At 35.0% G+C, this 10,560-nt stretch overlaps 1 non-coding gene across 1 annotated transcript; it reads right to left on the reverse strand.

The window, feature by feature from the left end:
• Nucleotides 1–3,074: 3,074 nt before the first annotated feature.
• On the reverse strand, nt 3,075–3,147 carry Trnak-uuu. The gene has a single exon. It is a non-coding gene; the product is annotated as a tRNA-Lys (tRNA).
• Between the last annotated feature and the right edge of the window lie 7,413 nt (nt 3,148–10,560).

A 10,560-nucleotide genomic window follows, 5' to 3' on the forward strand; every position in this document is an offset into this window, starting at 1 on the left:
GGCACGTGTTGCATACAAAATTTTATGCAATAGTATGACGAAAAATGTCTTTTTTCGCACATTTTTTAATGCGCAAAAAGCGTTTTTGGACACTTGTGTGCCGTAAAATGCCTCGTTTCGACACTTGTGTGCGGTAAAATGCCCCATTTTGGACACGGGTGTGCGGTAAAATGCCTCATTTAAATGAACGTATTTTTCGCCTACTATTGCATAAAATTTTGTATGCAACACGTGCCCAGCTTTTTGCGCACAGTGTAGGGAAAAAACTCCCACTCGTGCCAGTATAGCCGGCACTCTTGTCTTTTTCCGCACACTCGTGCCCAAAAACGCCTTTTGGGCACTTGTTACATAAATAACTATATTTATTATTTAAGCCCCATACCCATCTAAAAAAATTATCTAAAAAAAGGGGCTTTCAGTTCTAGACCTTGGCGCCCTTCTGAAAAAATGGTTTTGGAATCGCTATCGAGGAAAAAAATACGTCTGCATGGAGTGTGCCGCGTACTAGGCTATATTGGACGCTTGAATCTTCAGGACCCTTTTTCTATGTACTATAACATACCAGAAGCGCGTCCTAATCGAAGGAACCCCAACCAAGATTGTTGAAAAATTATTTAAAAATTCTGTCCATAATTATCCATGTGCCCATATATTATAAATACATGGCGGTGACTATGTACAAACTTTTATCAAAGAAAAATTTGGAACACGAGTCCGGAAGACTCAGTCAAGCGAGACCAATCTTAGGTTGGCGTATAGAAAATCGATTTCACTTTCGTCCCATAGTAATATCGTTTGCACATTTTGTACAGCTTATGATGACTGTGCGAAGAAAAGTTTAACTCCGTCTTTACTGCAGCATGAAAAATCGGTCGATAGATACAGTGTGACGTAAGTTTTATTCACCGATGATCACTCAGCTGAAAAATTTATTGTTTTTTTGAAAAATATTAATCTATTTACACGTGTATGATTATGAAATATTATCGAACCCACAATACTTTTGGTTTTTACTATTTTATAACTATACACAATTTTACATACAGATTTAATAACAATTATCCAAGTAGTTTTAAATACTCTATGTCAAACGGTAATTCATATGCTCTTTCGATAAGCTTGAGATTATTCAAAGAGCTAATTTCTTTATGAATTGGATAAAGTATACATTTTATACAATTTTAATTTAATACTGACTAATAATTACTTTAAACTTTCACTTTTTACGAGTTTGTATTATATTGAAAGAAAATTTTATTTTGTAAATACTAAATTTTAGTAAAATTATAAAAAAATTGAAAATTAAACTTAATTGTAATTATTGCTGACTTTAAAAATAAATTTATAATTACAAGAATATTTGCTATTTCCCAGAAGAAGCTCTGTGATAGGCTAAAAACGATTTTTTGAACTATGTACTGTAGGATAATTTATTAGATATATTTTTCTATAATAAAAAAATTTTAATTTATCTTCAAAAATACTCAACTAAATTATCGCAACACAAAATTCCATCAAAATTTTGTCAATTTTCAAATGCTTCTATCTTGGTTTGTATTCATAAATTAATAATCGAGACGAACGTACTTAGTTGAAATCGACTCGATTTTTAGCCATTTTACGTACACAAATGATACCTTCAAAACGTCCTACAGGGCGCAAAAATAATCGCATAGAGCTCTTTTTTTAAATTATTTGTTGAAAAAGTACTTCACGATGGCGTATGTTAAATTTTGATAAACAAATTACTGTAGTCTATGAACACGTTTAAACAATCAATTTTTTTCAGTAATTTTTAGGGTTGCACTCAAATACTACTGGTAACTCGATGTTGACTTGAACCCACACATAATAAATATGGTTTTAAAGAAGACAAATTTTCCAAGAAATCAAAGAAAAGTTCGTCTCGTTACGATGAAATAGACTAAGTTAGAAGCATTTGAAAATTGACAGAATTTCGATGAAATTTTTTGTTGCGATAATTTTGTTGAGTAGTATATCGTGTTATTCGTATATTAAAATTTACAAAGTCTCTTCTATATTTTATGAAGAATCTCAGAACCTTTTGCATTTCCAATTGAATAAAAGATTGAAAAAAAAGCTTATTCATAAAAATACACACTGAATCATATACTTTTAATTTCCAGCATTGCAGAAATTGTCATTTATTTTATTATCGGACATCAATATCGCAGAAGGATTAAGATTCTCCACACGCTTTCTTTATTGCAAATCAAACAAAGAGTTCCATAATTCTGTCATTGTTATAAACTTAGTAGGCTTGTATTGATGGATTTTTTCATAAAATCATATAGGGATACGTTTTTATCGAGTGTTGTTTTCAAAAAATGTCAATTTGGGGGCCAAAATGACTCACAAATTTCATATCCATAAATTTTATTTGTGTAATCACAGACGATTTTTTTTTATATTCAAGTACTTTTCGAAAATCTAGGCGCTTTGCCCTAAAATGTGTTCATTTCATGAATATCTCATTACATTAGAGAAATAATATTTACATTGTTTATGTTCAAACTTTATTATTTCAACGGTTTCGGTCCGTAGACAATAGATTTAATCACACAACTTTTTCACACTCTCAACTATAAGCTAATATTGTAATACTTTGATTTCTTGAATAAATAAATGCTAAACCATCAATGAATCAAAGCATAATTTGAGAAAATTCACGTGTGACAGTTGTACATACAATTCCGATCTAAGATGTGTCTATGATTTTCGTGCATTTCATTTTGAATCTATTAAAAGTTTTTATTTGTGTTAAACCATGTAAATACTCTGTAAACTATTGTGCACGAGTATATCTAAACGTTCTACTTTCGACGATGTCAATCATTATTTACTTGAAAACTATTCATTTCCGAAAAAATGTATTTACGATCTTAATGGTTTTTAAATGCTTGGATTCTGTCTGAGTAAACAGATCTATTACCAAATTACATTTGTTTTGGATTTCGAAAAAATTTGAAGTTTTATGATTATGGTTAAACTATTCAATAGACTTCATATAACAATCATGAAAAAATGGATCTATTAGGAAAAAGAAAAAAGAACGCCCGAATAGGGACTTGAACCCTAGACCCTCAGATTAAAAGTCTGATGCTCTACCGACTGAGCTATCCGGGCCGTTATAGATTAATGTTTTATGTACGTTGTTAGATTTTCTTCATTATTCATTATTACGTCAATAATCAGGAAATGGTATTAATAATTTAATATTTTACTTTGCATCGTGAAAAAAGTTATATTAAAATCAATGTAAATCACCTGAGATACAATATACTGTAAGAAAAACAAAAAATGTACTGTAATACTGATATGTAATTCATAATTCGATCTAAGGTAAAAGTAAAACTAAGCTTGCCATGTTGCTGTATTCAAAGCAAAATATGTGCAGCAAACACGGCCTTGATACAAAGTTAAAACTGAAGAGAAGGAGCAAAAAAATGTCTCAACGTTGGTTAGTTTGTCACACTTTCGTTTAGTGCTATACTACTGATCTTATATAACTCTCCTTAGTCCCTTAACCACAGCAAAACCAACTTTTTTCATTTTATTACCCATCTTAAATTTAAGTATTTCATTCATAAATTTTTAATTGTTATTTTACTGAATGTTTCAAATATAGATGCACAATTATGTATTTCTAAGAGCGTTACTCATATTATGAAATGATTTTATAAAAACATTTGAATTTTGAATATCGAACACACGCAAAAAAACTTAAAAATCTCTTGTAAAAACTAGTTTTCGAGTAAAAATTTGATTTTAATAGACTTTTTATTTATCGTTAAATTTGTAAAGATGATACTTTCTTTAGATCCCTCGCAGTGTCAAGTACATGATTACGTTGGGAATAAATTGCTTATGACTGTTCTGGTCTTATAGCACTTACCATTGTTCCATTTTGAATGTCTTCACTTTAAACCTTTCAATTTTTTCCACTGATGCGACAAACGATCTTAAGTCGAAGGTCAGTTTGAGATAAAGCGTTGCATGCTCAAATGTGAATTGGCATCGACTGATAAATCGAGATGATTCTATTTGTTTTCTCAAATCTTAAGTTAAAAATGTATGTATCTATTTTAAAAAAAGAAAAATTATTTGTGATCGATGTCATTTTTTGTTGCTAAACTACAGTTTCGCCGATATTCTAGTTCAATAGTTTATCGAGACACATCTTTTGTTTTTAAAATGCGAAAATTGTTGAAAGCAGTCAACTTTGAAGAATTAAGTTGAGTTTGTAGAATTCCAAGAAAAGTTATAAATACATGTCACTTATATATAAATAAATGAAAACGGCACGTGCCCACGCGCCGTATTGTTTGTAATTAACTTGACGCACCCTATCCGCTCTGAATTATCATTTCTTTCGTTTCTTTTTTTCGTCGGAGTGACTATATAAGCAGTTTAGTTTTGTCACGCGAGTCACTGGCTGGTATTCCAGCAAATAAGTCTAGCCAACAGTTTCACTATAGATACGTGCCACTGCTAACCCATAGTCGGAGTCTAAAATAGGTAAAGTTTTTTTTACGCCGCATCAATTTTCCAATCATCCGTTTGACACGCTTAATTTTTTGCTTCTCGCGCGGCAGCAACGAGGCGGCTCTATACGTCGCGATGGTACTTGTGCGACGGACTTTTTTCTCGCTCGCGAATACACTACACGCTAATGCTTATACGTACGTGTTATATAGTGGCATAAATATATGTATACATATGGAGTCGCTGAGTGTACGCTCGGATAGAGCAGCCACGGTTGGCCTACGCACTCTGTGCATGAATTATTTACCATGCTCTCAGAATCTATTAGATAGCTAAGAGTGTATAGGTATATACTCGCGAGGCAAGTGTTTATGTTTTATGGTATGTGGCATCGTACGAAGGACGCATAGACGCGGGGATAAAAAGGCAATAGCTGCTGCTGCAAACGAAAGGGAATATCGCTATTTTAATGACCCAGTCGCCGAGTAGCAATGGTAGCTAGTAGCTATGTAGAAGTAGCCTGCTCGCCTCGAGCTTCGCTCGCGATCGCACACATGTATAAGTTGGCACGCATTATAAACTCCGCGAAAATGAAAGTATGCACGCGCTCGTATAGTCACCGCACGAGCCTATGTGTGTGTGTGTGCGCGTATATTTTTGTTTGTGTATCGACATAATAAATCCGTTCGTGTATACGCATTCGTGCTATCTCGTTCCAATTTAGTCTGCATTTTCTTTATCGATGAGCGCAATTTCAGCCAATCGACCCCTGCTATAGTCTCGCCTCACTACACATATCGCTAAAAACCTCGTTGAAGCACCAAATATCGCGCGAGTAACTAGTTATTCGATTTTTGTTAATCTAATTTACGACGACGAGGATAACTTGGCCTAATGATGATCTGTTGGCTTGATTTGCATTGATATCGAAAGTGTTTCCGCCGGTCATCACGGGACCATATTCGTTGTGAAGCCAATCTGTCTCCCATTAAATTCCTCCCAAATCGCTCGCGGTGGTCATTTAGAAAGTATACGTAACGATATTACTCGAGCGTAAATAATGTTCAAAAAATTGAGTAATCATATTGGACAGTGAGCTCATTCTTATAGCAAAGGAAGAGGCACGATTACTTTATACGCGTTGTTTGTAAGAGGGTCAATTTGAAAGAAAAAATAGGTATTGGTTTGCGCGACGATGGCTCGAAAAATGATTGGAATATCTGCAGGTATAATGCAGTAAAGAGCAGTGTCGAATTTTCTCGTAGTCGGCGTTGAAAACTTTCTGCGCAGAGGAACTTGCGAAAGAGCTCGAGCTCGAGCTCGAGCATAAGGAAAGAAGCAAAAGGAAGCGCGCGATTCTTGCTTGGATAATTTTCATGAATACGTCAACGACTCGGCGTAAATACGCAGAACAGGTGAATATAAAAGTACTGAAAAGTCCATTGAATTTCTGTCGAGTCGATTTAGTGGGGCAGGCGAATCGCGTTGAGTAATTTAGGTAATAGGAAGAGCGACGGCGAATAAAAATTGAAACGCGCTGAGGCGAACTAAAAGCTGCGCTGCACGAGCGCGCCTCCGTGTTGCTCGCGCGGTTCAAGAAAAACGGCATGTACACGGGCAAGATTAGAGCGCGCGCAGTAGCAAGAGCGGCGCAGTAGAGCGCAGCGCAGTGACCTGATTCGTAGCACGCGCGCTCGTGGCTACAGAGCAGTGCGCCAGGCCGCATGCAGTTGTGACAAGGGAAAAAGCGAGAGTGAATCCATCTCTGTGCGGCTGTGCAGCGCACGCGAAAAGCGAGAGGGAAAAGCCGTGCACGTTTTATGCGCTCGCGAGCTCCGAGTAGAACGGCGAAGAAGGTATATATATATATAGAGAGAGAGAGATAGAGAGGTGTGCGGTCGGAGAAGGAGAGGAGCGACGGCTGCGGGGTACCAGCCGAGCCGAAGAGACTGCCTCGCGTTCGCCTATATACTCGCCTGCATATACCTACTCGGCAAAGCTCTCAACCGAGAGAGCCAAGACACGTAATACCAGCGTCACGATATTATGGCACCGCGTCGTAATGCCATTCATTTGCCACTTTAATGGGAGAAACGCCGAGCTCGAGCTCCGCTCGCTCTCCTTGCACTGCAGCGAACGCGAGAGCTCGCGCTCCTCTGTAGATAGCCTCCGCTAGCCTTTCTACCTATATACCTGGATATTATATTATGCTTTTTCTCTCTCTACGTTTCTTGTCCTCACGGACCTATGCACACGATAGCATATGCATCAGCAGCAGCGCCTATTTACCTAGAATACTTACAGTATGTATGGGCCCCAAAAGCACATGCTCGTATTATATAGCACGAATATATAGCTTCTCGCAAAACCAACGAGTTACACGGAATATGCTGATGTAGATATCAATATATATACGTAAACGCTTTTGCTTTTACTTACGCACTTCGTATAACTGAATGCTGGAATATAAATAATATGTATCTTTCTTTTTCTCTTTCTCCGTCGCTTGAAACACATCGTGCCGATCGAGCAACGCGACTTAGCGCCAAATACGCGCGCTCTCGTGTTTTTCGGTGGATCGCGCTAAAGACGTGGCCTACTTTGATGAAATCAAGCCAAGCCGTCGAGTTTGCCATTGCAATTTACACACGAGTATTAAATATACATGTATACATGCGCGCACACATACACACTAAGCACGTTACAGGCTACACTGCGATCTGCATTAGATAGCGCCGGGAACCTCAAGTATAGCGAGCGAGTTCACTGTAGTTGTCGTTTTTTTTGTTGTTTTTTTTTTTACCTTATGCTAGCACTTTTATGAATGTATATTGTACTTTTCATGGTGAATTATGCAGTTTGAATGCACGTATACACACGTACAGAGGACCTCTTTAGCTTGCGCAAAACTCGTGGACTTCGTTGGCCGCAACAACTTCACGGTATACGTTTCATACTATTCGAATGAAACTTTTTGCCAATGACTGCAAATTACGTAACTTTGCCCTCAAAGCCGTGTAATTCAATATTTTTAGCTAGCATCTATCAGAAAAGTATTAACGTTACAATTATATGCACCGCGTGAACGTCTTAGGTCCTGTCTTCGAGACAATAAGAGCAAAAAATACTTGAATAACAAGGAAATCAAGCGAAATGAATTGGAGCCTGAACGGTGACGGTCCAGCGGTTCGTAACATTTTTAACCATACGATAAAATATATCGTAGGAAATGAAACTCCTCATCTCTTTTACGGCGACTATGACTTAATACCTTAAACAATAGTTAAGTACGTTAATAACCACGAACATGTGTTGAAAAGAATTTTCTCCTCCATGCTTCTCTTGAACAAATGAAACGGGTATTGTAAAAGTTAAAATGCATAAGACTCAAGCTTAGGTACTCCACAGTTCACGTGTATGACCAAGTGCGAATATACGTATACATATTTTTCTTAATTTGAGATATCTTTCTATATACGAGCAATATATATGAAGATATCTATTACGAATTTGCTGAAGTAGAAAAACCTTTTATTGAATTTTTCATTTCAATACTTGAAAATATTCATGTTTATAACGAAAATCGTAATTTTCTACTCATGCTAATTTTATTTATTCAAAATTTATCTGTAGAAGAAATGAACATTGTGGTAAAAAAATTGTACATTTTTGTGTCGAAAATTGATTTTGCTAACGGAGGGGAGAAATCGTAGCTTAATTGACCGCATAAACATAGTTAAAGTTCAAATATTCTCATTTTAAATGAGAATATAATATTACTAAAGCATACAGTCTGTAAAAACAACCATTCTTACGCTGCATATGATAAAAAAAATTATTTTCTCTCAAATATTTTTTATAAATTTAAAGGATAATTTAAATTATCAGCCCATTTTTTTCATGCAAATTTTTTCATGAAGAAGAATCCAACGGTTAAATATTCAACGGAAACATTCTTTTCCAGAATTAGAGCTTGTGTGTTGCAGAAAAATTAGGTGGATAATTACTACAGTGGAAATTATTTTTTATATAAAGTACATCAGGAGGTTGTAAACTGCAATAAAAAGTAAAAAAGTTTAAATAAATGTAAGATTACTAACGACTTCGGACATGTCATACGTTTTTCTATACTTTTTTACTTTTTATTACAGTTTATTACGTTTGTTTACCGATAATTAAAGAGATGAAAACCCTTATGGATTCAATTTCATTAAAATTACATGGAGAAAATAAAATTGTGTTGAAAACATCCAATTCTGTAATAATAATTTATTTATCTTAAATGTTACAATTTTTACTCATGAGTTTGAAATTACAGTCAAGCCTACATGTGATCGCATCGACCACAGCAAGTGATTTTCGTAAAAAAAGTGAACTGACTCTAATGCATCAAAAAGCTTTATAACATCATCATAGATGTACTGAGGAGTACTGAAATGACTGAATTTGGTTTACGTACATATCCTTCATAAATTTGTCTTAATTTATTCATAAAAATTAATACATTTTTTTCACGAAAATCACTTGTTGCGGTCGATGTGATCACACGCAGATAGCATATGTAAGAAAATGTAAAAAAGTGTAAAAAAATGTTATTTATGCTGCATTTTATAATGCATTGGCTGTCCGAAATCGTTAGTAATTTAACATTTTTTTACATTTTATTACATTATATAATTTAATATGATATCTTCCACTTTTACTCTTTCTTGTACATTTTTTTTTCTTCGGAATTATAAAAACACGCATCATATGAAAAAATTACGGATTTTGAATTTATGACATGCATCGGAGGGAAAATTTTTCATGTTCATGCTACTGCCATATTTCATTGATAATAAATTATGTTAATTTTATCATGGGAGCGTGTAAAGTGTAGGCATTCGGAGTCAATTATAGTATGGAATTTTAATTTTTTATCAAATCCCAGCACCCTAGGACACAATAATATCGATGAATTGTACAAAGGGACCATATTGTACATACGAACTATAATTAAAAAAAATACTTTAGCAAAGCAACTCTTTGGGAAATATTGATTGCACAAGCAACCCTTAGAATCTATTTAGCAATGTGAGAAATCCTTATAAAACAAAAATGTTGTGTTTAGATAGAGTATTACGAGCGACGGGTTTTGCGCAAAAATTTAAAAAATTCACACCAATTAACAATCGGCTAAAGAAAAAATTTTAAACCATTTTATTTTGCTTGGTAAACTATTACTTTCATTCAAGAGAATCTCGAAATCGAAATGTGTAAATACACGTTAAAAAAAATTTGATAGATATAATATTCATGTCAGATACAATGTTATCAGTAACTGAGAAAATGAATGATTTCTCAGTAAGTATGGAAAAAATAGAAATATTATTTATAAGTTGATTGAAAAAAACCTTGTTGAAATACTTTTACAGCATGCGTAAATATTATTTATGAACAATATATAGAGTGTGATGTATAAACACCTGATACTCAAAAACAAAGTTACTTATTGAATAAAAGTATCATGGTGCTCTCAAAGCATACAATTATAGATTGATAAGAAACTAATATGAATAGTATGAACTAATGAGCAGTATCTACATTCTATGAGTTTATAATTGCCATTATTTACAAGACTGGTGCAAAGTTGAAGAACAGGATTAAAGGTGCATGAAATGCAAACAAGTGAAAGCCACAAAATTGAGCTGAATAGCAGCTCGCTAGAGATACGATATCTTTAGATGAGAAGCAAAATAAGCTCAAAAAAGCTCATACATGCAATCGTAAGCTCGCGCATTTCCCACAGCTTCTTAGGCCAAATAGCTGCATTGAGGCCCTAACAGCGCTCACAAACTGTTGGACTGGCTATTATTGTGCTCATGATTGCGAATTGATTGTCTCGTTAAGTTAGGGTCAATCGATGCCGATGTATCGTATTACTGTTGTACGCGTCGATCTTAGAGCCACACGAGGTCACGAGGTCTCGAGTTCGCGTGGCGTGGCGTTCGGCTCGGCTCGTTTCGATTTGTCGCATAATCACTGATGTCAGATAACACGCGTGTGTACGACGAA

The sequence above is a fragment of the Trichogramma pretiosum genome, unplaced genomic scaffold (genome assembly GCF_000599845.2).
Source record: "Trichogramma pretiosum strain Unisexual culture from Peru unplaced genomic scaffold, Tpre_2.0 scaffold34, whole genome shotgun sequence".
NCBI lineage: Eukaryota > Metazoa > Arthropoda > Insecta > Hymenoptera > Trichogrammatidae > Trichogramma > Trichogramma pretiosum.